Source organism: Ambystoma mexicanum, chromosome 10 (genome assembly GCF_040938575.1).
Source record: "Ambystoma mexicanum isolate Mex_15411 chromosome 10, UKY_AmexF1_1, whole genome shotgun sequence".
Classification (NCBI taxonomy): Eukaryota; Metazoa; Chordata; class Amphibia; order Caudata; family Ambystomatidae; genus Ambystoma; species Ambystoma mexicanum.
The window spans coordinates 444,460,894-444,488,746 of NC_090932.1; positions in this window are offsets into that span (position 1 = coordinate 444,460,894).

The window sequence follows — 27,853 nt, forward strand, 5'->3', positions numbered from 1 at the left end:
TGCAGCAAAAGGGAGCAAAAAATGCCTACCATTGGCGTGCTAGTAGCAGGTGATGTGAAATGGGGCACTCTCAGTCGCTGCGAAGCCGATCGCTGTTGTCCGCTGCACATAATGAAAAAAGGAAAGAAAGGAAAGTGAAGGTCCCTTAACTTGCCTCCAAAATGAACAGAACGCCAGTAGTATTCCGTGCGTTGATTATGAGGTGGCGAGAATTCTTACCTGCTATGTGTGTATTGACAGGGTGAGCAGCACAAGTTCAGACGCCATCGGAGAGTGCTGTGCCAGACGTTGCTAGGGGAACAGTGTAAATAAACGTCACTTTGCACATGCATAGAGGGATTAGTGTGCCAAGCTATTGTACTCTGTGCATGCGCAAACGGGTACCGAACACAAGTGTGTACATTCGTTCCCATAGAAACCTGTGGAAGATTGGTGTCACCAGGGGGAACCTGCAAGAGGGACGCTATGGCTGCCGTTTTGGAACCTGGCTGATTAGTTAATGGACAAAGAATGACAGCACGCTTAATGTAAATGCTGATGTTGGTGTAAAGAGTTAGCTGGAAGGTCTGTGGCTCTGGAATGGCTCTGCAATGTCTAATAGGTCCGTGCAGGTGGCAGGGGACATAAAGTGGAGTCCACAAAGAATGCTGGGTGGCAGACTAACTGAAAAAATGGTCGTTTGTACTCCAATTTTAATAAGGGTCTAGCTGGTGATCCCCATGGGTAGTGCTGAGTGGCATGTGGTCAAAGTAGTCCTTTTGCAGAGTATGATCTGTTATATGGACACGTGATGGTTGCCTCATTCAGGCTTGTGCTGATGGACTGTAACTTGAACATCCACCATGCCTCTTTATGATTTAATGCATTGGTTTTCAATTGTGTCCACCACCCACCAGCTGAGATCGTCTGTGTGGTATTCCATCAAATGTGAGAACAAAGGAGCAGTTGGAGACTTGCAATGTATCCTTGAGCGGTGTTCGCCAATCCTCTTGTTGAATTGTCTGGTGGTTTGGCCTACATACTTGAAGCAACAGGGGCATGCTATAATGTAAATAACATTTGTGCTCTTACAATTCGAGAAATGCCATAATCTCCATGTTTTTCCAGAAATGTCAAAGCTCTTTGTCTTTTTACTGAATTTGCAGACCAAGCACGTTCCACACAGTTGTCCCGATAGGTCATGTATTCCTGCTTGCTTTCTTAGTGAGTCTTGCGTGGGTCAGGTGTTCTTTTAGATTTCTTGAACATTTAAGAGTCATCCTGGGATAAGGTTTATCCAAAATGTTGCGTTGGATAAGGGGCCAAAAATGTCTTAATAATCTGTTTCATTTTAGCTGCGTCAGGACAAAAAAGGTGGTAACACACGTTATGTTGTCTTGCCCAACAGTTTTGGTATTGGGTTGCAAAAGTGTTCCTCTTGGAGTGTAGAGTGCTCACTTGAAGTTGTCTCTTAAAAGTTTTATGGGGTATCCTCGCATCAGTAGCCTAGATTGTAATTGATCGATATAGTGTCTATATTGGGACAACTTGGTGCAGGTTCTCGTTACCCATAAGAATTCGCCATACGGTAGGTTATCCTTAAGGTTATTAGGGTGGCTGCTCTGGTAATGGAGCAAGGTGTTCCGGTCTGTACCCTTCTTGAACAGTGCACAAGTTAGTCTGTTATGCTCAAGGTTGCAAGCGGCAACATTGCATTAAGAAAGAGAACTTGTATACAATTGAACTTTATGAAACCAAAATAGGTACCAGATACAGGGGTTCATTCCGATATTGGAGGCAGCCATGGTGCCATTAGCACCATGGCTGCCTCCAATACCGGGTCCGGTCTGGCTGAATGGGGATTTACCGGGTCATTCCGACCCTGGAGGACCCGGTAAGTCCCCATTCAGTAAACCATTCCCCATTCCCATTTGAGCCCCCATAGGGCTCAATGGGAATGGGGAAGGCGCTAATTACGGGCCTGCAGATAGCGGGCCCGTAATTAGCGCTCTTGTCCCTTAGCGGGACCCGCTAAAGACGTGTGGTCTGACCACACGTCCTTTGCGGTTCCCGCTAAGGGACCTCGGAATTGGGCGGTAAGGGTTTACCGGCACCGGCATCCTTACCGGTGCCCGTTAACCCTTACCGCCCAACTCGGAATGACCCTCACAGAGTGGTCCGGCGCCACTCAAAGGTCTCTGTTTGGTACCCCCCTGAGTGTGTAAAAACGATTGAACTGTGGAGTCGAAGTGGTCCTGCAACGGGTTAAGTTGAATACCATACACATTCAAAAGACTTTGATTGTCTACAAACTAAAATTGGTCTGAGCCCGGCTGAGGGGGACTAATTGTAGAAAAGGGGTCTGAGCCTGGAAGAGGGGGATCCTGGGTGAAGAGTAACACGCCAGAAAAGATATTGCTGTGGCAAATGTGAACCTGACTGAGGGACGCCTGTGAATGAAGTTGGTCTGAACCCGGCAGAGAGAAGCTAATTGTGAAAATAGGATCTCAACGCTGGATGAAGGGGGATCATGGGTGAAGAGTGAATTGCCCGACTTGACTAGTTGAAAGGAACTTTTTTTTCGTTGTTTCTGGTACATCATGCCCTTTGAGGCAAGACACTGAGTAAAAGAGTCTTGGGCACAGAAGGTCCTGATGTGGGTAAAAGGAACTTTGACCTTGTGCTGAAGAAGCGCATGAGTGTGCTGTGCTCGAGTGACCCACCTTGTCACTTGCTGGAAAGGTGGGCAAGGAAGGCTAATGGACTAAACATCCTAACTTATCATTTTGTGAACACTTCTTTCTTTTTGTGAAACATTATCCCACACTATTTGTAGCATAGCAGTAAGGATTGCCAATAGTTTCTTTCTTTAGTATAGGCCCTTTGTATTTGACTGAACTCCACTAGGACTGTATTATTATTATTTGATGGTAGTAGCTTGCTCCCATCTTAGATTTAGGTTTAGATGGGTGTTTTTTCACACCCCTGATGAGGTTCAATAAACACCTTTGAAATGTGATCACTTGTGTCTCTTACTTTGATACCATGCCTTTGTTACAGCACAAACAACTATTGGTGTCCAGGTGCACAAGAGCAGTAAGCCAAAAAACCTAACAGAAAGTAATTGGTTAGTGCCATGAGTGGCCACAAATAACACAACATGCATTATAGAATTAGCTAAAACCTCAATAAATAGAAGGAAATCCATTCTCAAACACGGTTCCCTAACTTATGACTCAGATATGGAAAACACTGTCCGAACACAGATGGGACACATGCAGAACTCCTTCAGCATGCATACAGAGACCAGGCGGCACAAGGTTAAGTTCAAAGTACGGGGAAGCCTCATCAAACCGGGGACGATTAGTAGTATTCATTATTGGATATATAGCAGACTACACAGGTCTCTTCCCCCACTATGTCTCTCTCATATATTGACATCTCGTCAAATTGTCCAAGGTTGGTAGGCAAGGTGTCAACCAATAACAAGTCCCTTACCACACCGCCTATGATAGATAGTGTTGACCAATTAGCTATCCCTATAATGATGAAATAGAAATAGGATCTGTAGTAGGATGGGCCACGGTAGAGCCATCGGATAGCTATCCACCAATGGAGTGACTAACCCCTATGTATCATATACATAGTTTGAGTCATTAACCAACTGCATTTCCACATAGGTTTTGCAAACTTATAATGTAATGTAATGTGATGTCAGTTCTGAAGTAATGTTGTAACGAAAATATCTTGCAATCATTTGAAATGCAAGCGCTATCAGATGAAATGCTTGCATACAGTCCGGGCTTAGATTTTGTGTTTGAATAAAGCTGGGTTTTGACATGCATCATTGAGTATTATTCTGCCAAATTGTGTAATCATGGGCGCACTTCTACAAATGGTAGCGTAGATGGTTCTCTAGGCATTTCCAGACAATCACATGCTCCTCACTGCATCCCCTCGGACAGCGAGCGTTGTCTGTGGAGAGTGGAGATAACGTGCATCTGAGAACCCAGTTTCCTGAAAGCTTGGTCTGGTACCTGCAGGCTGCCCCGCTGGGCGTGAAAGAGAGCAGGCAGTTAGGGGGAGGCTCGACACCGAAGAACTAAGAGGATGCATGGATATGAGTATGAATGGTGGATGCCAAAATCGGAGAGTTGTGGTTTTGAGAAGTAGAGATGACAAAGGATTGAATAGCTTTGACAAGGGTTGAGGAAGATCATTTGATAAGCCTCTTTAAGGGACAGAGATAAAGAGAGGAATCCCCGCCTATAAAAGGGAAGACAGCTGTATTTTGATTTTTGTTCATGTTTGCTGGTGCCAGCTTTGTGTTGTGGGGTAATATAGAATTGTAGACATGTTCTTTCTTTGTGTTTGTAGAAGAGGTGCATTTGTGTTGTGGACCAGGAAAAGGAGTCCATAGCATGAGCCACGTTTTTGGCGCTTCTCAAAACAAAGATTGTGGGCCTCATTACACGGATGTCGGAGAACCATGGCGCTATTAGCACCATGGTTCATGCCGGTAAAATACCGGCACCGCCTTGGCGGAAAGGGGAAATCTCGCCCCATTCCGAGGTTGGTGGGGCGGTAATTCCCCCTTCCACCATTGCCCTTCCCCATTCCCGTTTTTGCCACATAGGGCTCAATGGGAATGGGGAAGGCGCTAATTACGGTACCGCAAATTGCGGTACCGTAATTAGCTCACTGGGTCCCTTCGCTGGTTGGTTTTTAACACCTGCAAAAAGCAGGCGTTAAATCCCCCAACCCGCAAAGGGACCTCGTAGTAAGGCGGTAAGGATTTACCGGTACCAGTATTTTACCGGTACCGGTAAACCCTTACTGCCATCCGTGTAATGAGGCCCTGTGTGTTATTCAGGACTTGGTCCCAGAGAAAAATGTGGGTGTGGTAACATTGGGGGAACTACTGTGAGCAGAGGTTTGAAAAGGAGTGAAAAACGGTGAGCAAGTTGAAGCAGTGTTTATTGATCATTGGTAAGTTTTGTTTTATACTGTAAGCATGGCAGATACACCCAACATTCATTTGTGCGTAACACTACCAAGATATAAAAACAAGATACTTAAGTGCCATGTTGAGTGGGATAAAGATACGGCTGGCAAGATGTCTATGTCACTGCCTCAAGATGTCACTCATTTAAAACCGCTGCTGCAACACATTTGCACATATTTGCATGCCACACATAAGGAAAAATAATTAGAGAACAGATAAGGAAGGGGAGGAGGAGCAACATAGAAAATAATTGATGCTTAACCAGCATGACGGAATGCGCACAGGGCCCACAGCCCCCCCCTCCTCTTCTCCAAACCATTGATCCATCCCCAATGGTACAGGGCTTATATCCATTAAAGGCTGCTGTAGGGTATTCTAACCCCATATATGCACCCCCGAGAAAATAGTGATGACAACGATATGAGAAGCAAGAAAGTGAGCAGGCAAAGGTCAGTGACATTACAGGAAGAATTTGACGCACAGCACAGAGTGCAAGCAAAGTTAGCGGAAGCGGATGAGACGCGTCAGAGTGCAAAAGGCATGCATGACGAGATAGATGAGTCAGCGATTGTGCCAGAATATGGATAGGAGAGCATATTTCATAAAAACTTGATGGAAAGAGCAATGATGAAGGTGAAGAGAAGGTGAGGCGAGGTAGTGACAGAAGGTAGAAAAAGAGAAGCGGTTTGAAAAAGGAGAGGGAGAAGGAGAGAAGTTTAGAGAGACACTGCAACGAAGTTGATGACATCATGAGTACACACACAGCAGGAGACAAAGGAAAAGAAGAAGTTGTCTTGTCCCGCGTAGGAGATACCTTGGCTATGGACTGATCAAAATAATTTAATTTACAAATTACTGTTGCTTCCAGCATATGCAGGAAAGTGGATTTATGAGCTAGAAAGAGAAATGGCTGGCATGACATTAGCTGTAGGAGACATGAAAAGCTTATTTACTGCCATATTAGGTGAACAGTCACATGACATTTGGAAATGAGCATGTTAACCTGAGGCGAAAGCACAAAATACCCAACATGATGGTTTCCCTTTTGACAATTGTTGAGCAGATGTCTGCATGGAGCTTAGAATACAATTTCCAGACACATCTAACATGATTGTGATAATGTTGTGAACAATGGGACCAGACAAATACCCCACTGCCTACATACCAGACATTTGAGGAGAAATGGTGTTTAGAGAATAGGGAAGCGTGAGACAAAAACATAACAATTTCTATCACATTTTATGCCAGGGTATGTCCGAAGAGGTAGATAGACAATTATTGTGGGGATTGAAGCCAAAACAGGGTTTGAGATACAAAACATTTTTCCATCATTGTAGACTAAAACAAGAGAAGGATACAAAGAAGGTTTAGGCTAGAAAGATAGAAGAAGCGTTGTTTGTGCAAAGTCAAAATATCAAAATTGACACTAGAAGGAGCTGTGTTGACAATTGTTGGGGAAAATCACAACTTGCAGGAAGCACAGAACATACAGCCAAGGTTTAATGGAAACTTTGCAGGAAGAGGAGAATATTATATAATTATTACTCCTGGGGGATAGGGTTTGCCTCCAGAGGAAGATGGTTTGGGTTCTAAGCACCACAGGCAGGAGAGTTTAATGGTGAGCAACCATGGTTTGGAGGACCTCAGGCAGAGTGCTGGACTTGCTGGAATCTGGGACACATTTAACAAGTTTGCAGAAGTAGGGTAGGTGTGCAAAACAAACTGGTGAGAATTTAGGCCAAGGGGTCGTCAGCGTACACAGTATAGCACTGCATCCCTAGAATATAATGTCAAAGATTTCACCCAGTATCAGCAAACACAAGCACTGCAAATGCTGCAAACACAGCAGATGGTACCACTGCAAATTCAACAACCACATCAGGCGGAGCAGCCTCAATTACAGAAAGCACACATACAGCGGCACGCACCACAGAATACAATAGCACACTGGGATGCAAACGTATTGCCGCAGGTGCCGGCAGCACCCAGAGCAGGCGGTCTGACAGTAGTTGGATGGAATCCCTTTATGGGACAGGAATGAACATGTATCCACAATAAGACAGCCCACAGGGAGACTTGATGTGTCTGATTCTATTGATTACCCCAGACCCCCAAGAGAAACCGAGAGACGGGGTGACACAACTTGTTCCTTCTTGGTTAACACAGGGTCGACGAGATCCTGTGTTAGCGAATGAAAGTTTCCAGTGTCAGGGATATCTATGGACACACAAGGATTCTCTGGGGCTATGACAATGGTTCCTTTTACAGACAAATTGACCATAACCTTAGGAGAGCACAAGATGGCTATGCCATTGTTATATTTCCAGAAGACACCAGTTAACATATTGGGGAGAGACTTGATGAGAAAATTAAATATGATGATTTCCTTTACTGAGAAGGGGATAATTTGTTCCACACCAGGCATTCATTATGTTAATTCTTGTGAGTTTATTAGAGCATTCTATGGTCAGAAAGCACAGAAAAGGGTGCCACTAAACCCAGAGGTATTCCTTTATGGAGTACAGATATTATTGGCATGGCTTCCACAAATTAAAAAGACAAATTGTTGAGATTACCTTCAAAATTCTTGTTCAGGCCAGAGATTCCCATGGATGTAGAGGGAGGGCAAATAATTGCAATTGAGTTAGAAGCAGCAATAGTAAGAGAGTGCAGAGTAATATTACACAGAGTTGGCCTATTAAAAGGAGTAGAAGCAGTAACAATAAAACTGAAGAAGAATGTCATTTTACCACAAGTAAAACAGTATCCCATGTCCAAGGAAGTGGACAAGGGTATTTATGAGACTATTGCTGCCCTGATCTGGCAACGTATATTAGTACCTTTGAAATCACCATGCAACACAACAGTGTACCTCATAAGAAAGGAACAGGGGGGTCTTGGAGATGTATACAGGATTTAAATCCTTTGAATAACATTGTTGAGGCTGAATTTCCATGAGTGTCAAATCCAGCGAACATATTGTGTAAAATACCATCTACAGCCTAGTATTTTACAGTAATTGATTTGAAGAATTTTTTTTTCTCCATTCCATTGCACAAAGACTTTAAATATTTGAACATGTTTACTCATCGCAGAATCAGGTTACAACATAGTCACCTCCCACAGGGAAACTGTGAGTCCCCCAGTGTCTTTAATAGAATGCTGCAAATGGACTTGGGGAATGTCCAAACTGACAGCACGGTCATACAGTACATGGATGACTTATTAGTTTCCAGAACAACACAGGAAGAGTGCAGGAAAGATTCAGTGACATTATTGACAGTGTTGACTGGAAAAGGATACAAGGCGTACAGGGGGAAATTGCAGTATTGTCAGGAGGAGGTGTAGTACATAGGCGAGATAATATCAAATGAAGGTTGGAAAGAAAGAGCAGAGGGGAACAACAAACCAGCCACGTTGAATACTGTAAAGGAGATACAGCAGTTTATGCGACTCTGCAATTATTGCAGGGTTTGGGTCTTTGACTACAGCACATATTTGTGGAACTTACATGGTGACTACAGAAAGGGAGGTCTTTAAATTGGGGAAAAGAGCAATTGCTGAAAAAGAAACAATGGAGAGAACAACTCTGGTTACTGAGAAAACCCCAACAGAGAGAGCAGACCTGGTAGGCTGAGGAGATGAGTATTCGGTTCCAAGAGTAATGCTAAATAAGATGTCTGGAGACAGGACTGAAGAGAAGGATGAAGAAATCAAAAGTAGCAAGAGAGAAGAAGTGAGGAAAACAGAAGCAAGGGAGTGGCCGGAAGGGGCTAGGAAAGAGCAGAGCAAGCGAGAGTAGGCTACTAACAGTAGCGTTGGCTCCTGTAGGTAGAGAAAGGGTTGCAACGTGAGGACCGCTAGAAAGCTGATGGCTAAACTACTGTCTGCCATCTTGGTAATAAACTAGTGTGCTGCAGACACTTGGAGCTGAAACATGAAGGCACTGCCAAGTGAAACCATTACCACCTCTTCCAGATAAGTTAGCAGGACCCCATACCAGCATGACCCCTCTTCCGTGGTCCTCTACCAGGCTTTCCCGGACAGCACCTATGGAATGAATGAATGAGGCGGGGCACAAACACTTGACTTGCAGGCTCACAAGAGTTCTGCAAGAGTATTGCCTTTCCAATGAATTAAATGCTGCAGGCCTTCTCGGAAGTAGCAAGAGTCACATATCTTCGGTACTTTCACTCTTCTTGGGGTGCCATTTGAGGTGGCTTGTGACATGGTCTGGAAAAGGAATCTGGTAGGTAGCTTCTTAAGTGGGACTAATGAAAAACAGGGTGAATCCTCTTACAGAGTCTGGGTAATTTGAGTCTGTAACCTAACAGGGTTGATTCTTTTATCGATCTCAAATGACCCGAGGTATTGTGAAGCTAACTTAGAAGGACAAATCTATTGCAGAAGATATTTTGTGGGCAGCCAGACCTTGTCTCCGCGGTCCCAGGTAGGATCCTGCCAGCGGTTTCCGTATGCATATTCCTTGGTCTTGTCCCTGGTCTTTTCCAAATTGGAGTATGCCCACCAATTATTTTCTGTTATTTGTTGAAGATGACAATCTAGGGATGGAATATTAGCCAGAGTAAGGCTGGGCACTGGGAGAAAGCATAGATGTACGCCTGTCAAAGCAAACAAAGTACTCATTCCAGTAGACAAATACACAGAATTATATGCAAACTCAGCCGTCGGCAGGAGATCCACACAGTCGTCTAGATTGGTAGAAACAAAACAGCAAAGATATTTTTAGAATGTAAAGTTCACTCTTTTCATCTGTCCGTTAGTCTGGGGATGGTATCCAGAGGATAGGGCTCTATTGATCTCCAATTTCTGACATAAGGCAGCCCAGAAGTGTGAAGTATATTGTGTGCCTCTATTTGTGGTTATTAATTGAGATAGTCCATGTAATCTGAAGATTTCCTGTAGGAAGATTTGTGCCATTTGTGGGGCTGAAGGTAGTTTCCTTAAAGAGGTAAAATGTGCCATCTTGGTCAAAGCAACGATGGTAACCATGGTGGTATTACATAAATTATTAGGGAGATCCACCACAAAAATCGATGGAGATGTGGGTCCAGAGACTTGCGGGCATGGGGCTTTTATGCAGGGTGCCTAGGGGGTTTGGCAGAGGAGTATTGTTTTCCTTTAGTGCAGATGGGGCAAGAAAGATCATAAGCCCTCGCATCAGTTTTCCAGAAGGGCCACCAAAAAGATATGTTCTGAGTTGGCACCAAATCCCTTACGTACAGGGATCTGGTTGTTGTGACACCAGGTAAGGCTCTTTCTCTGGAGCATAGGATCAGGAACTATTCATCTAGAACCTAGGAATAGAAATCCATCCTTTCTAGACAAACACTCTGAATTGGCTGGCATATGTTTGACCGAATAACACACTATAGCTCTTTGTGCCTCTTGGAAGAAAGTGTTGACAGACATCAGGAATTTCTTCTCTTGGAGACGGTATTCCTTTTCTGGAGGCTCCTCATTCTCCCTTTGATGACTTCTGGAGAGCCCATCTGCCACAACATTGGATTCTCCTCGGAGGTATGTGAGAAAGAAGTAATATTGAAGAAAGAAGTTGGCACATTGGGCATGACGACTGTTGTTGCATTCCAATTGCTGTAGCACCTTTAAGTTCTTATGGACTGTTTACAATTCAAATGGTGCTGAAGCCCCCAAAGGTAAATGTCTCCATTCAAGACAAGCTTGCTGTATAGTCAATACCTCTTTCTCAAGAGCAGAATAGTTACATTCGCCGTGAGTCAAAGTCCTTGAGTAATACGCTATCGGTGTTCCTCTCCATCAGGCCCTATTTGTTTGTGAACACACCCTAAAGCCGAAGATGAAGCATCAGTCTCCAGGACGAAAGATAGAGATTGAATGGGTTGCTGAAGAATGGGTGCTGAACAAAACTTGTTCTTTAGAGTGTCAAATGCTTTGTCTTGAGCCTTCCTCCATTGAAAGAGAAAATGTTTCTTAAGGAGGTTATGAGGAGCACATTATTGGAAAATTCCGGAATGAAGCGACAATAGAAATTTACCAATCCCAAAAACCTTTTAATTTCCTGTACTGAATGTGTGAAAGGCCATTCCAATGTGACCTTGACCTTTCTGGGATCCATCTCAATCCCTTCATTAGAGAGATTGAAGCCTAGATAAACCACAGAGGAGGTGTCAAAACAGCATTGCCTGGGCTTTTCCAATAGATCAATTTGTCTCAACACCTCCAATACCCGTTGTACATGTGATTGAGGGTCTTCCATCTTCTTAGATTTTACAAGGATATTGTTGAGTTAAACTATGACAGTATGGAAGAGTACATCAGCAAATACTTGTTCAATGAATCGTTCGAAAACAGCTGGGGCGCTTACGAGTCTGAAAGGCATGATGCAGTACTCAAAATGCCCAAACAGCAGTTGGAAGGCTGTCTACCATTCATCTCCCTTTCGGAATCGTAATAAATGATATGCCCCACGTAGATGAAGTTTGAAAAAGATTTGAGATCCCTGTACTGCCTCTAGGATGTCTTCAATGAGGGGCACTGGATATTGGTCTCTTACGGTAATCATATTAAGACCCATGTAATCTATACAGGGCCGAAGCTTCTTGGTTTCTTTCTTTGGATTAAAGAACAGCGAAGCTCCCGCCGGAGACTTAGATTGTCTAATGTGACTGTGTGCAAGGTTTGTGTCCAAATAGGTCCTCAAGGCTTCCTTTTCAGGTAATGAATTGGTGAACGCGTGAATAAAAGCGACTAAAGATCTGTGCTCAAGATCAATTCCGCAGTCTTATGGATGATGGGGTAGTCAATCCCTCCCAATCTGGTCCTCAAAGAAATCAGTATACTCCTGATAGGAAAAAAGGATATGTTGTATACTTCTGGCTTTGGTTGAAGGACCAAGTGATAATTCTGCATCCTTTTGGGGGGTGTTTGCAGGAAAACAGAAATGGTGACAGTGCTGTGAAGTAAATTGGACGGTATTAGTTGTCAAATCAATACTTGGGTTTGTCTGTCCCAGCCAAGGAATACCTAGAATAGGGGGAACATGAGCAGCTCTAATGTAGTCAAAAGATAAGACCTCTGTATGTTCATGAATCAATGAGACAGAACTGCGAGTGATGGGACCAGAACTCAGCAGTCTACCATCAACCCCTTCCACGGGTAGTCATTCTGTCTTAGTCACATAGGGTAGCTTCTTCTTGTCAGCTCATAAAATTGGCAGCGCTGCAATCCAAAAGTGCTAGTAGTTCCAGTGGTTCCTTTTGGGGTGCCTGAATGTTAACACAAAAGCACCGTAAGGCGGTTATCCAACTCTTTTACAGATCTTATGGTAACTCTGGTGGGACTTCCAATGATACCCCTGCTCCTTGTCCCATCTAAGAGCAGGATTTGTGGTTTTCTGACCTCTGGGGGGGGACCACTGGGCATTCTCTTAATAAATGTCCTTTAGAGCCGCAATATAAATATAACCCTTGTTCTTATCGCCTCTTTCTTTCCTCAGGAGTAAGTGGCCCTCTTGTCAGACCGATTTGCATGGGTTCCTCAGGGGAATGCTGTTCTGGAGTAGACAAGGTGGGAGTAGGATGAGGAAATACAGATGGTCCTTTATACTTCCTTCTCTCTTCCTTTCTTTCAGATATGCAGAAGTCTATCTGTAAGACCATATAAACCAATTTGGAGAAAGAAGTGTATCTGGGTGCTCTGGCCAATTCATCCTTGATCTCTTCTGAGAGACCTTGAAGGAATATGGTGTACTTTGCGGTTTCTGGTCATCCTGCTTGTACTGCAGTCTTTTCAAAGGTTGAGACATAAATCAGAAATTTTGGAGAAACCCTGGCGAAGATCCAGTAGGGTCTCATAAGCACAGTATATGATTTCAGGTCTCTCGAAGGTCTCCATGAATGCTTGAACAAAGGTCCCATAGTCCGTCAAGAGTGGGCTAGCCATGGAGACCAAAGGGATTTACCCAGGATCGCGCCTTGAAAAACTTGTCTATAGGCGCGTTATAAATGCCATATCATATCATATCATATTGGAAATCATAAAGCCTATCTTGGCTCTGTCCGTGGCAAACGCAACCATGCCAAATGTGAAGTGGATCATGCATGCATCCAGGAATTTCTTCACATTCTTGGGGGAACCATCAAACTTGTTTGGCAAACCCATGAATGGGGGGGTTGACTGGTTGTAGCTCCCATGCAGTGACTATTTGCTCAAGGAGGTATTCTCGGCCCGTAACACGCTCTTGGGCCTTGCGTGTTAAAACCTATACAGCCTGCATTAATCCTTGTAGCTGTTCCATCTTGTTTTCTTCTTTTAGACATTGCAATCTGTTGTGGCGAAACTTGCCACGTTTCTCACCTGGACCTTGCTCAGCTTCTTCAGATCATGGGATTTTTGTCTTTCTCCTTATTGCAGAACTCTCCTTTCTGAGAAAAGGGTGATCCCTCTCTGCAGCCACTGAGCCAGCCCATGTGCATGGGTGACTACAGAAAGGGATATCTGTAAATTGGGGAAAAGGCAATTGCTGAAAAAAACCAATGGAGTGAGCAACTCTGGTTGCCGAGAAAACCCCAATGTAGAGAGCAGCTCCAGTAGGCTGATGAGATGAGTATTCTGTTCCAAGAGTAATGGTAAGTACGATGGCTGGAGACAGGACTGAAGCGAAGTATGAAGAAATCAAAAGTAGCAAGAGAGTAGAAGTGAGGATCACAAAAGCACGGGAGGGGGTGGCAGAGAGGGCTAGGGAAGAGCAGAGCAAGCAAGTGAAGGCTACTTACACTAGCCTTGGTTCCCTTAGGTATAGAAAGGGTTGCAATGCGGGGATCGCTGGAAAGCCGATGGCCAAAGTTCTGTCCATCTTCTGGGAAATAAACTGGAGTGCTGCAGATGCTTGGAGCTGAAACATGAAGGCACTGCAATGTTCAACCATTTCCACCTCTTCCAGATAGTTTAGCGCGATTCCGTGACTACTGTAAGGAACCTGAGGGTGTCCTCACTTCTTTTCCCTCGGTATCCTCTTCTCAGGTGGCCAGGCAAAGGCCATCACTTTAGGATCCGGACCCTGGGGGTGGACATGCGAGGGGAGGGGGAATCACCTGGGTGGAGGAAATTTTGGGAGTGGGGAGAGGATGTCCTTAGTTGAGGCATTGTATACCCCATTTCCCTCTAACCACAAACCCCCCATCCCTAAAGCCTTTATGGGCTTTGTCAGCCTTTTTTCTATGACTCCCTAAAATATGCCTTAAACTGTATGGGACTGGGATGAAGAAGGGGATGACTAGACCAACACATCCTCATTTTGAAAGAACAAACATTTATCATGCCCAGTACTTGGACGAGGAGGAGGACAACAGGAGCAAGGCTGGTCTACTGCTTTGCTGATTAGCAGTCTAGTCCTTTTTGTAAAGCAATGAAGGTGGGAGCTTTGAAAGATGGTAGCCGAAACCAAATGGAGTCAGCTGTGTGAGCACAATCCGTTGTGGAGGCAAAGTCAGCTGCGTGCAAGTGGACCTTTCTGGTGTGGTAGCGTGGCAGGAAGAACACTCGGGACCCATGAAGCAGTGCAGAGTGAATGCAGTGGGAAGCAAAGAAATACGGTCGTGGAGGCTGGTGGCAAGCCATGAGAAGGAGGCTGGTGCGACCGGGGGAAGCGGTCGTGAGCCTTAAGACTGACCAGTGAGTCATGAGCCTTAAGACTGACCAGTGAGTGCATCCAGGAAAGGGGAAACATCGGGCTGGCCAGCCAGCAGTGATATAATTAAAGTGAAGCAAAGGATTTTGAATATTGAACACCATGGAAGCAAGTCAAAGCAAAGCAAGGTATTTTTGAATATCGAACACAATGAACGTATGTTCCAGCGCCTAGATGCCCTTGTGCCAAATTTTGCACTTTATATGTTTTATAATAATTATATTAAAACAAACGAATTGCACTTTTGAATATCGAATTAAATGAAAACAAAGCATTTTTTAATACCGAACAAAATTAAAACAAGTTGGGAACACTCTGGCATATTGAGAGGAGTGAAAGAAACACTGTTAATCATACTAAGAAGAAATATGTGAAATGTAGTGAAATAATGAACTGAAACAAGTGCTGGCCAAACCAAGAGAGGACAGAGAGTTGTATGCAGGATGTGATAAATTCAACATTTACCACAGCTAAGAAAGTGCAAAGAACTGTGCATCATAAGAAAACAAGCATTGGCAAAATCCAAGGAAACATAAGAAGGTGTAACAAGCACATGGTGCTTAAACAAACCAGTGTACAGTGTCAGGAGAGTGTGACATATATGACTGAGGAAGACCTCACTGGTGAGGAGAAGCATTGAACTTGTGTCAAAGGAAAAGCAGTCAAGGAAGGGTACCGGTTGTGTGACCTGTAATGGGTGGATAGTGTGGTCGGACAACTGCACCTAGACTGGCTGGTCCTGAAGGGAGAAGCCTCAGGAAGCACCTATATAGATGCTCGTGGTGTGCCAAGACCTTGTTGTGATGTTAAAGTCAAGTGTTTGTTTGAACACTGGAAAATTTGAAATCTTTTGTTTGAAAGCTGGAATAATTGAACTCTAGAGGAAGGTAACCCCCTTTTGTTTGATTAACTATTGTGAACTTGGGAAGGGAATGCCTGTATTTGATGAACTACTTTGCACTTGGGAAAGGGGAGAGCTGATTACAAGCCAAAGAGCAGGAAGAGGATCTGAACTTTACTTTGAACACTATTCCTTTTTGATGCTGTCATCCCTACACATCGTAAGCAGTTATTTCTAAGGGCAAGTATCGGTTTTGGATGCAGACATATATTTTACTTTGGACTTCCTGACATAGACTATCCTTACTTTTCTTTAGGTAGGTAAATCCCACCTTAGCTTAGGGCAAGTAAGGCATTACTCCACCCTGCTATTTACGTTAAAATAAAGTTTTGTTGAAAAAACGTGAACCTGTTGTCTGTGTCTGGCTCATGATGCCTTCACAGACCCTAGATCTGGTAACGAGAAGCCATTACCCATATGAACAAGAATTGGCTGCAGCAGCCGTTGCTATTGAGAAATTGGTGACCATTACAATGGGCTATTATTTCGCGTTGTATGTGGAACACGCTAATTTTGCTATTCTTGAGATGCCCAAGAATACATTGACAACCCAGAGAGCATCGAGTTATGAGGTCATTATTTCAAATCCATCGATCACAATTGTTAGGTGTCACACAGAGAACTCAGCAAGGTTCATAGCTGGTTGAACCTATGGAAGAGGGTTATTATGTACATGACTCTAGTACCTACACCGACTTTCATGATGTTGTGCCTTGCCTCAAGGAAAACACCCTATGAGGGGGTGCGATTCCCTTCATTGATGGTTCATCTATGATCGACCAGAATAGTGGACTGCAACATAGTGGGACAGCAGTAGTGAAGGCAATAGACAAAGGAAAGTTTGAAGTTGCAAACAGCGCGACATTGCTAGCACGTTTTTCAGCACAAGCAGCAGAGTTGGTAGCCATGGTTTTAGTGCTTGAGGAGCAGGAGGATGAGGTAGCGATAGTGTACTCGGACTATGCCTATGTGAGAACAACAATACATTCAGGGTTATCACATTGGATGGGGCTTCTAGTGTGCAGATGGCACACCGGTACAGCATGCACCATTGTTAGAAAGATAGTTAGAAGCCCTTTGAGTGTCCATCAAGATAATCATGGCCAAATGCGCAGCACATACGAGATGCACATACATGATTTTTTGCGGCAACAAAGCCGCAGATGTAAAAGCAAAAAGGGTTGCATATTTCTCTGAGATATTAGCCACAATAATGCCCCCTAACAAATATACACACGCACGTAGCATGGTGATGGCAGAAGGTTTTAACACACTGCCCATGAAACAGATTGTAGAGTTGCAGGTACACGCCCCACTAGAGGAGCAGGATTTATGTCGAAAGCAAGAGTGTTTATTATCTCCCTCTGTACTAATGTGGCACCCGGATAGTGCAGGGAAAACCCGTCATTCCTGTTGAGCTGTTCACAGTAGCACTGGAGCAGCTCCATTATCCAGCACACATCAACAAGTCAACTTCGATTTCAGATGACTGTTTTGTCCCAAATCTTAATGAGAATGCGACACATTTTATTATAAACTGCATGACATGTCTGAAGTGTATTGCTGCTCATACTCTGAGAATGGTGAGAGGAGCAATATCCCGTCATACTGGACCATTTAGACATTTACATATTGATTATGTAGATATGACTAAAACTGCAATGGCAACAGGTATATGATCACAGTTGCATGCCCTTTTTCATGCTGGATCAAAGCAAGTCATCTCTTACACATATTTGGCAATGAACTTTCTCTGTACGTAGTTTCATTTACCTTAATGCTTAGTTACATTATTCAAAACAAGCTTTCCCTATTGAAGAATGCGAGCAGCAGCATAACTGTTTTGTCAGGCTAGAAAAGGTCCTACTTTGATAAGTCCAGTGGCATTGAAGAGGTGAGTAAAGGGTTGTGCGCCTTCCCCGTATGTATTAGCAGCTATTGTAATTAATAGCATGTGTTGCTTGGCCACGTACCTTAGCGTTGGCTGATACCCAGCAGTCAGTCTATGAAAGTTCAAAATTGGGTTTGCCAAGTGTTGATGCGCCTGGGTTCTGGTGGATTAAACAACCTTAATTAGACTCAGTTTTGTGTTTGTTTTTATAGAAATGTATTTGCTTTTTTGTACAATTATGCCAACATTACTCCTTTTTGGAGGCACGTGCTACAAAGCCATCTAGAGAAGACCAATTAATGACTAGAATTTACCACTGAATGCTAATGTAACTCAACAGACTGTGAATGAACTAGTGAATGACGATTTACATTGTATACAAATGAAATTCACTGCTGAAGCATGTATACAACTGGCAGTAACAAATAAGCACTGTATCTGACTAAGAACTAACCTACAAATGAAAATTCAAACTATAAATGAGTAAAACTAAATGTTATGTTCCTTGAAAAAGGCCAAGTAGGGGCGAAACAGTAGCATGTGCCTCCAAAAAGGAGTAATGTTGGCAAAATTGTACAGACACTCTTTCTAGAAAGCTAAAATATTTCCAGAAAAACAAACACAAGACTGAGTCTAATTAAAGCTGTTTAATCAACCAGTACCCAGGAATGTCTGGACTTGACAACCCCAATTGTTTACTTTAATATGTCCCTAGCCTGAAAATTATAAGAGGGAGGCATTAACCACAGCTATGAAAACAAAATAAAAGAAATAAGATGAATCTTTATTGCAGTCTTCATCTCAATGATAATGTCCCTGTGAAACTACAGCCGGTAGCACTTTCCTTCGAGGGGGTACCTATATGCCAACGCCAAGACAAGCACTTCGATACTGTTATAATAATCTTTTCTGGATTAGTTATTTTGGAAAATATTTTAATTCTACTGTGATGCTACTAGACCTCTTTTGCAAATTAAGTTGCTCATGAGGTGCGACAACCTACTTATTCACTTTATTTAGCTGGAAAGTATGAGAATAGAAAGGGCACCTTAACTGGAACCCAAGTCCTTATCTCAGAATTCCCAGATCAAAGGTCTACCGCTCACCTTGCTAAGGTCATCTGAAGTCTATGCACTGTGACGATTCACTATGTGTCGTCACTTCTCCTCAGGGGGGAGCCCTTTCCCATGAGGATAGGGAGGTGCGGCCTCTACCCAATAGTCCCACTAGGGGTGTTTAATGTGGGAGGACGTCATGGGGATGGACTCCAACACTGGGGATAAGGACGGCCACCTGGGGCACAGCCCGTTGAACAACGTCACACCCCAACATTCCCTAGCCTCTGCTTCCGTTCTGAACCACTTCCTTGAAAGTAGACCAGTAGGATGAAGAAGAGTATGGAAGACATGAAGATTGCTGACTGTGCTAGTACTAGTACGAGGAGGGCCCGATGAGGCATAAAGATCAAAGTGTCAAAAGAAAGAAAGGACTTTGACATTCCACCAGGGAGGGACTGGCAGCAATGTATAAGAAGAGATGATGGACTAAAGAAGTTGTGAGGCCCAGCCACTAGATACAACCGGTGCAGAAACCTTTCAGAGCAGGAGTTTCAAATCCTGTTAGCAGACCAGAGGAATCGGAGAGCATAAGATGCTGGTGAATCACTGAGGGAGTGCTTTGTGGGTCCAGCTGGAGTGGACCCAAGCTTGAAGCATGAAAGGAGAGCTGAGCAGTACAGAAGAGCGCAGAGCCGCTCATGTGCTGTGGAAGAAAAGGAGAGAAGTCCAAAGAGCAAGACCAACGGACCCCAGTCACTGAAAGCCCAATGGGGTACCGAAGTCCAAGAGAAGGTAAGGGGAGGTTCAAGAGACCTGGAGGGGACACAAGTGTGGAAGAGAGACAGGCTCGAGTGGCTCTCCCCTGGCCCAGTAGATACAACCAAACTATTGGGAAGAGTAGAGTGAGCATCCAAGGAGAGCATACTCATCACAGGTACAACAATAAGCCCACTGTCTACCAGAGACAGGGCGGGGACCCAAGCAATAATGAATCAAGCATCCGAGGAGAACTTCCTCGTTGCAGTGGCAGCAATATGCCCACTGACCACAAGAGACGGGTCGGGGACCCTAATAGCATTGAATCAAGCAAGCGAGGAGAATGTGCTCATCACAGTGGCAGACATAAGACCACTGACTCAAGTTAGAAGACAGAAAACCACAAAGAAGTGTTCTACTCACTGCGGCAATCCTAAAGACATGTACCAAAACTACGAACAAGAGCATAAAGAACGCACCAGAGAAGTATCTCCTCTTTGCAGTGGTAGTCAGAAGATCACTTATCAAATCTCAAGGTAATTCTCCGGAGGGAATATTATCCCTTGCCAAGAAGGCATTGGAGAGAAGGCAGGAGTCCTAGTGAAGAAAGCTTGGCAGGAGCTACAAGAGTTATGGAGACATCTCTTTGATAAGAGGAGAGAAACCAGGAGAAGGGAGGCATTCTCCTGTGAGAGACCCTTTCTTTCGATTTGAACTTTCAGAGTTTACCAGGAAAAGGGAGGCATTCTCCTGGACATTTTTCCTTACTGGGTACCAGGAGAAAGGAAGCATTCTCCTGGTGGAAGAACCTTATGTTATTTAGACCTTCTTACGTTTAAGTGTAAGGTATAGAAGCTGGTTTTTGGACAAGGATGGATTATCATTTGATGGACATTCTGACATTTCCTTATTTTCCTATGTTGAGGAAACAACTCTGTGAGGAATTCGACCATCCTCACTGGGAGTGTGCACTCGCCTGGACTTATTTGAAGTTTTATAATGAAAATTAATGATGGGAGATCAACCTCAGAAAATGTGTGGGGCTTATCCGCACACATTTTCCTATGCTCACTGCACAACAAACATATAGTCATGTGTACTCTGGTGGGAGACAGCCTACAGATGCAGTCCTCCCTGTCACATTTTGCTGGAATGTGACAGCCAGGAGTACATGAGAGCATCAAAAGGAGGAGGGCAACACCTTCCACCAACCATGGTCAGCCTAATTAAATTTCAAATGCTCCATGGACCTTCCCTGCCTATTGTCAGTCTGCTGGTGGCGGTGCATACTGATGAATTAATTGAAGCAGGCCTGCAGGAGGCCTGATGGCAGAACTGACAAAAGAGGACAGGAAACCACCACCTCTTTGATATGCAATGTGTCAATTTGAAGCTAGCTCCCATGCATCTTTACGAAGGGCAGTGAAAGGCATGTCTGGGACAACTGTTTACAGTTAGTATCCCCTGCAAGGGGACTCTCTTTCAGAGGGAAGAAGTATGTGTTTGATGGAGAACTAAAGTCTGTTCTTGCAACAAACATCGAGGGAGACCCGTGCTTTGATCAGGAGCCGCAGAGAGCTCAATTAACCAGAGAGACCCTTTGATCCACAACAGATAGGACGATGGGTGGGACTTAGTAGTGCATGTTGTCGCCCCTTACCTTTCCTGTTGAAAAACACTCTGGTTATGACCACACGCATAACAGAAGATTGGTGGTGGAGTCCCAGGATTAGTTCATTAAGGTAGGCTTAGCCTGCTCCAATCACTGGGGCCCATTTGGCTTTAAAAGAGGGTTGAACCCCTCTTTTGGCAGATCATTCAACGACTTCGAAAGGAGTAAGAAGAAGGACTCATTTGCACCCTGGCTGAAGGTTCACTCTGCCTTACAGTTTCCGCCAGTGAAGGAAGACCAGGATTTCCAAGAGGGAAGCAAGATGACTCCCCTATATATCTCTCAGGGAACATAGGGAGAAACCAACCACAAAGGATCTGTCCAGCAGCTCCAGAAGCGGTACCCAGCCAGCACACAGCGTGCCCTGCGAGGGTCTGCCAGCAAGCTTCCTAGGTGGGAAGTGCCAGAGAGTCTCTGACCATATGACAAGGCCCTTGCCTGCAAACACTCTCCTCAGCTTTGCTCCCTCCATCTTAAAGGATGACACAAGCAGTGCCACAACAAGCATGGACAAGTGCCCATATTTTAAGGACATTTTCGAGGCAGTCGGTGGTGCAGCCGGTTGTGCGACTGGCTGCACCACTGACTGTTGTCATGCTGCAGTCACTAAAGCCATCAAGGCACTTCGACCAGTGTTCCAGATCCGGCAACCAGCACAGACACAGCGATACTTGACTCGAGCTGCCATGTAGGCCAGCCTGCAGCCATCCATCCAGCATCGCTTGCTGAACTGCCTGCCGCCTGATACCCGCAGCTGTCTCCTATCTTGAACTCTATTGCAGGAGCTGCAATGTGTCCTGAAACCAACTTGACGCTGTCGAGCATCAAGATCATCTCAAGCACCATGTTCATTGTGGTTCTGTCCACCTGGTCCTTCTCCAAAGGCCCCTAGTGACATTTACAACCCTGTGCTCTCTTGATGCTGAAACCAAATAACCTTCAACAGTTAAGACTTATTGTTGATTCGTCACACTCTCATAGAGACAGGGATAGTTATGCTTTGTGGTTTTTAAATAAAAGTATATAACACAACACATGCTATCTCCTAGTCGGACTCTTCTTCAACACACTTACAGCACCTATAGGTGGGTGACACCCTGGACACCTTCTTTTCCTATAGTGTCTGATTAAAGTAATTTGCTACATCTACACAATTCTTGAACAACCACCACTTAATCTCTGGTGAACTGTATGGTCTGAGTTTCTGAGGGAAGCACTGCCGGCAGTTAATACCATCACTCAAAGAGGATTGTTTTCTTTAAAACTGCTGAATTATAGAAGTACCTCCAGCCTACTTCTAATGATAGTGCTATTTCTGAAATGTTTTAATCCATGTGATCCTCATATTGAAGGTTTTAATGAAAAATGTATAGTAGTGGTTCCCACGACCACTGTACATCTCTATTAAATTGACAAATGGCTTTATAGTTATCCTTTTATGCATTACATGTGAAAGGTGTTGAGAGAGTTAGCATTAAATATGCCCAATTTCGCAGTATATTTTATTTTATTAAATGGAATCAATTGTTTTTCATACTGTAAGAAAACTTTAAAATAATTCTAAGGAATTTTGCAATGCTGGCGTGTATTGTGGGCACAGCTGCAGCAATATGAAACTTTTACAGTGGCAATGATGACATGTACTGTCTACAGCAGCATGATGGGGGTGTTTTACAGTGGGAATGTGTGTATATATTGAGAGCACCTGCATCATGAAAGTGCTGTAGATGGGGAATGCTGGCATATATTGTGAGTGCAACATCATGAAAATCTTAACAGTGGAATGCTGGCATATTCTGCGTGCAGAGGGTTATACATGTTTTACATTGGGAATGCTGGTATTTATTTTATTTATTTTTTATTTTTTAATTTAAATCATATGGTTGAAAGTTCAACCTTTGATTCATATACAAAACAAGAAATGCATACATTTTATAAATATGCTTTTAATATTGTAGTGGACATTTAAAAATTACAGTTTCAATATCACATTTCTTTTCATAAATAATCAAACAATTGTAAAAAGAGAAAATCAAAAAAAAGAAAAACAAATTCATAATAATGCTGCTGTCTCAGTAGCATAATGGATCTAAATTTAGTGCATAAATAAAACCTGAAATCGCAATCACTGAGGAAGTAGTACGCCCTGAAAGTAGCAGACACCAGATAAATTCATCTCTATCAACATAATTAATTTCATTGCATATATAAAATCTCTAAAAATATTTAACACTTAAGTTGGTTAAGGCGCTACAGTCAAGGACCCAATGGTGTAAAGTCTCTGTATCGTTTTCACATAATCTACAGCCTGCTTTATCCAAAGGGATCAAACCATATCCTACCAAAATTATTTTAGTGCGTATAACATTCCACCGGAACCATAGGAAGCACAACCAAGTACTTCTGTCTGGATAAATGCTGAGAAATGGTGCCAAGACACCAAGAACTTTGTGCTCACTATGTAGATGTTCTAGTGAATTACACATGCGTATTGATTCTAACGTTTTAATCCAATCCCAGCGATACAACCTAGTTTTGGTTTTAATGGGATTGCTACAAAGTTCCTCGATTGTGCTTCCTATATCGTCCAGAATAGTTGCACACAGAATGTAAACTTCTTTTAAATGTACCACCTCCTGGTTTAGGTAAATTCTGTTCAAATCTAAGAAATGAGAGTTCCCAGGTAGACACAAGAACTTTCTTATCAAGGATAGGATACTCCAAAGTGCTCTCGTCTTAAGGGAGAAAATCCCCAAATCATACCGGATTAGTGAGAGTGGGGTACACTTGGGAGCTTGCAATACTCGCTTCTAAAATGTTCCTTCTATAATCGGCAGAAGCTCCAGAATCTTTGTTTGGTATACCTCAATTCCGTATAGTAGTTTTGGAACTACTTTGACCTCATAGTATCAAACGGCCGATTTTGGGGAACATTTCCCAAATGTAGCATCCACTCTAGAAAGTTGATTTGACAAAGCTGTAGCTTTGTCCTTAAACCAAGAGGTTATACTGGATACATTAAGACTCGCATTCACCAAAAATTCCAGGTATGGAAGGGAATTTGCCTTCTTGATTTATTTTTTTGCTATGAACCACCTTTGATGAAATTGCTTCCTAGATTTTGTCAACTGAATAACTTCTGTTTTTTCTGGATTAACAATCAGTGACACATTTTTAACATATTTGATAAATGCGTCAATAAGTCTCTGGCGACCAACTGCGGTTACATCAAATAAAATAAATAATCTGCTGGTACTTATTGTATGCACAACATCATTAAAGTGTTTTACAGTTCAATGCTGGCATATATTGTTGGCAAAGACTGGCCCTCCTCTAACCTACACATTAGAAAGGAACAGATGAACCCCTTTCAGAGCACCCTACAAATCACTAACTGCTACCGTCAACACTATTTATCCCCTTCCAAATCATCCCCTCTACCCTGCTCCTCCTATCCATGACAGCTCCTCTGCTACCATGTGCCTCTTGGGTGTATATCCTATGCACAGAATTCAGTTGCTTCTTTACTAGGTTTGCAATGTAACAATCCCATACATACGTATAGACATACATGCATACATATACAGACTTCATGACAATGTTTTTTCATGTGTCAGCTTACAGAACCGATTTTTAAATTGCATTGCTTTTTAAAAGACTCATTTTCAACCCATTATTAAATACAATTTCTCAGAAGGAACTCAAGCCCTCACTAAATAACATTGTGTACCGTTGCTACGCTTGATCCCTCAAGCTCATTTGGTGTAAATATTCATGCCCATTGAGTGGAAATATTCATCAGCCACCACAGACTTCCGATCATTTAGAACTCTGGTGCCCCTTCAGGAGCCTCCCACTCCCCAACACCAACAGCACCATCCACCACTGTGTGGGAGGGATAGGACAGTGTCAACTCTGTCCATCCTAGTCAGGGGTACTGCTAGAATGAGCAATTGAATGATCCAGCACCCAAAAATTCAAACTTGGAGAAAGGGATGAAGGGAGCATTCTTCCCCATTTCATGTTCTCGGCTTATGTAAAGTTAACTCATTCATTGCGGCCTCGTACAATCACACATTCAAATTTCATGGCCACTGCATGGTCAACAGGTGGTTCAAGTGACTGAGCCTTGATTTGGATCTTGCACTGCTGTTTTGAAACTAATTTCCCCACCCTCACATTCTCATTGATTAATCCATCTTTTCCCTCATTTCTCAACTCTGACAGGGTGATTAAAAAATGTATCAATTTATGTCACATTCATGCATTCATCACTTCAAGCATCCTCACACTTATGATGCACTTTTAAACTTGTATTCAATCATCTTCAAAATGATTCATTCATCCCTCCAGCACCATATATTTACCCATGTTTAGCCAATATATAGCTTTTCACATTTCTCAAAAAAGAAACCAAGAAGAAAAATCTAGAAAAAAGAAAAAGAACCAATAAAGACTTTCACAAATGTTGGCATTCTAATTTAGTACACAGAGTTCAGACTTCCTCACCGTCCAGTTCGCCGTGTCTAATGTACTTTATCTCTCTTGTCGGCAGGAGATTTAGGTGAAATCGCAGAAACTCAGAAGGCCATTTTGCATCTGGAAAGCGCTTCAAATATCCTGGAAGGCAACCTCTTGGCTCATCTAAAAATGACAGCGAGACACTGAGATTTAATTTACGCATGATATCTATCCATTGTGTGAATCCAATCTTGCTTTTTCAATTGCACACTTTACCCATTCATTTATCCTCCTAATCATTCATTCACACATCCTCCAAACTGGTTTATTTACAGCAATCGCCATTAAACAGTGACCAGACTCAGGACTGGTTCCAAAGATAACCATAGGAAATAATTTGCCTCATTACGAGTATCGCATTGTGGGAAGAAAGTGATGGTAACAGATTTATTCAATTTACACAGATTTAACTGATCAATTCCACTCTTTGCACCAAGCCTGCATTACTGTAGACAAAGTATGTATCCTATGATGTATGCAACTTTTGTAACCTACCATCTTAAGCAAAAAGTGCCCAGATGCCTCTGGGTTCGGTGCGCTATACAAATATCAAAATAAATAGATTTCCCTCCACTTTTAGTACATAACCATATTGCGAGTTTGGAGTTCATGTGGAAGAAAAACCTCAAGCCCTTGACTGGACAATTTCCTCAAAATTACCTCCATAAAGTTCAGGAATTATCTTTGGCAGATTTACCTCCTGGGATGATTCCTTCAAAACCCCACCTGTGTCTTATGAGATAATGCAATGGAGTCTAACTCCACCATCCCACACCTCATAATTTGGAGCGTTTAACACAAAAAAGAGTGTCAGTTTTTTTTTTTTTTTTTTATTATTATTTTGATATAGCTGATTACATCAACTTTTCAAAATCAACAGTTATTATACATCGTCGCAAAATCATACATAAATTCAAGGAAAATAAACAAGGAGAATAAACAAGGAGAAACAACGAAGAGAAGAATTACAACTTCAAACATATAAGTCAAAATGATAAAAGTGACATAAGGAGCAGTGAAGTGTCTGCTTACATTAAAACCAGTATGAATAGTTAAAATCGCCAGCATTTACGAGAGAGAGGACCAGTTGTTGCTTACACAATTCTAGATTCAGAGACATTTATCTTATTACAGTATCCTTTCAACACGCTCATAACATTATCTCTTCAGATAGAATGTTTTCTAGAAAATGAACAATGGCCTTCATAACTGAAAATCTGGTACTCTTAAATAAAATGCTCCAAATCTCATTTTCATCCTTCTCCATGTACAAACTCAAAAGGTTTTTACAATGTTTCTCACGAGTAGTATTCAGGTGTGGACATGACACAATCAAGTGTTGAAGGGTTTCCTTTATACGTCGATTTTTGCAAAAACGACAAAAGTTAAGGTCTGCATGAATGATTTTGCGCCTGACCAAGATCTCCCTCGTCAACCACAGGTTCAACCTCATTCGTAGTAGTTTATTACGAATGTTTGCCGATGGGCATTTCAGGATGTAGCCAGCCGCTTGTCCTAGACGTTTAGACCCGAATAGATTAGGATCGAAGTCTTTATATTTTGTGCACAACTCGTAATTTATGATCCAATCCCAATATAGGAATTTTTTCTTTGCACTAATCGGGTTATCAATAAGGAATTGTAAGGAGATATTGGCTCCGACTAATGTGTTTAATACAAATTTTCGCCATTTCATAGGAAAAGGCGCCGAAGACCCAGATAGCTGTCGCGCTACTATACTCAAGATGTTATTGTTGGTGATTCCAAGCAGGCTTTTCCGAAAGAAGGCGCACATTCTCCATTTCACTCTGCTGTGCAGAGAGTTCAAACCCAGTTCGAATCTTAATATTGGCAGGGGTACACAATTAGGGAGTCGCAACACCCTCTTCCAGAAAGCAGCCTCAAGTCTGTCCCATGAGTTATCGTTAGCGTATAATTTTGATTCGGCGCCATAGAGCAGAATTGGAACCACCTTTTGTTCATAAAACATCATGATTTGTTTCAGCGTGAATTTGCCGTATTTGTATACAAGAATTTTGGCTTGCGATATCAGACTCAACAATTTTGTGTCCAGGATGTGTGTAGATGCGTCATCAGTGGCAGTGTTTTTAATAACTACACCCAAATACTTATATTCTACAACAATTTCCATGATTTGATGTTGCAAGGACCACGACCCCTTATATATTTTGGTTCTTCCATGAGGCCTACAGACCATGACTTGAGATTTGGCCAGATTGATTGTGAGATGGTTTGACTCTGCATAGTGTGAAAGGGCAGTCAGCAAATTTTGCAAACCCTTCGGAGTCTGAGAGACCAGAACCAGATCATCTGCATATAGCATCCACGGAATGCGTTGGCCACCCAACTCCGGAGCGT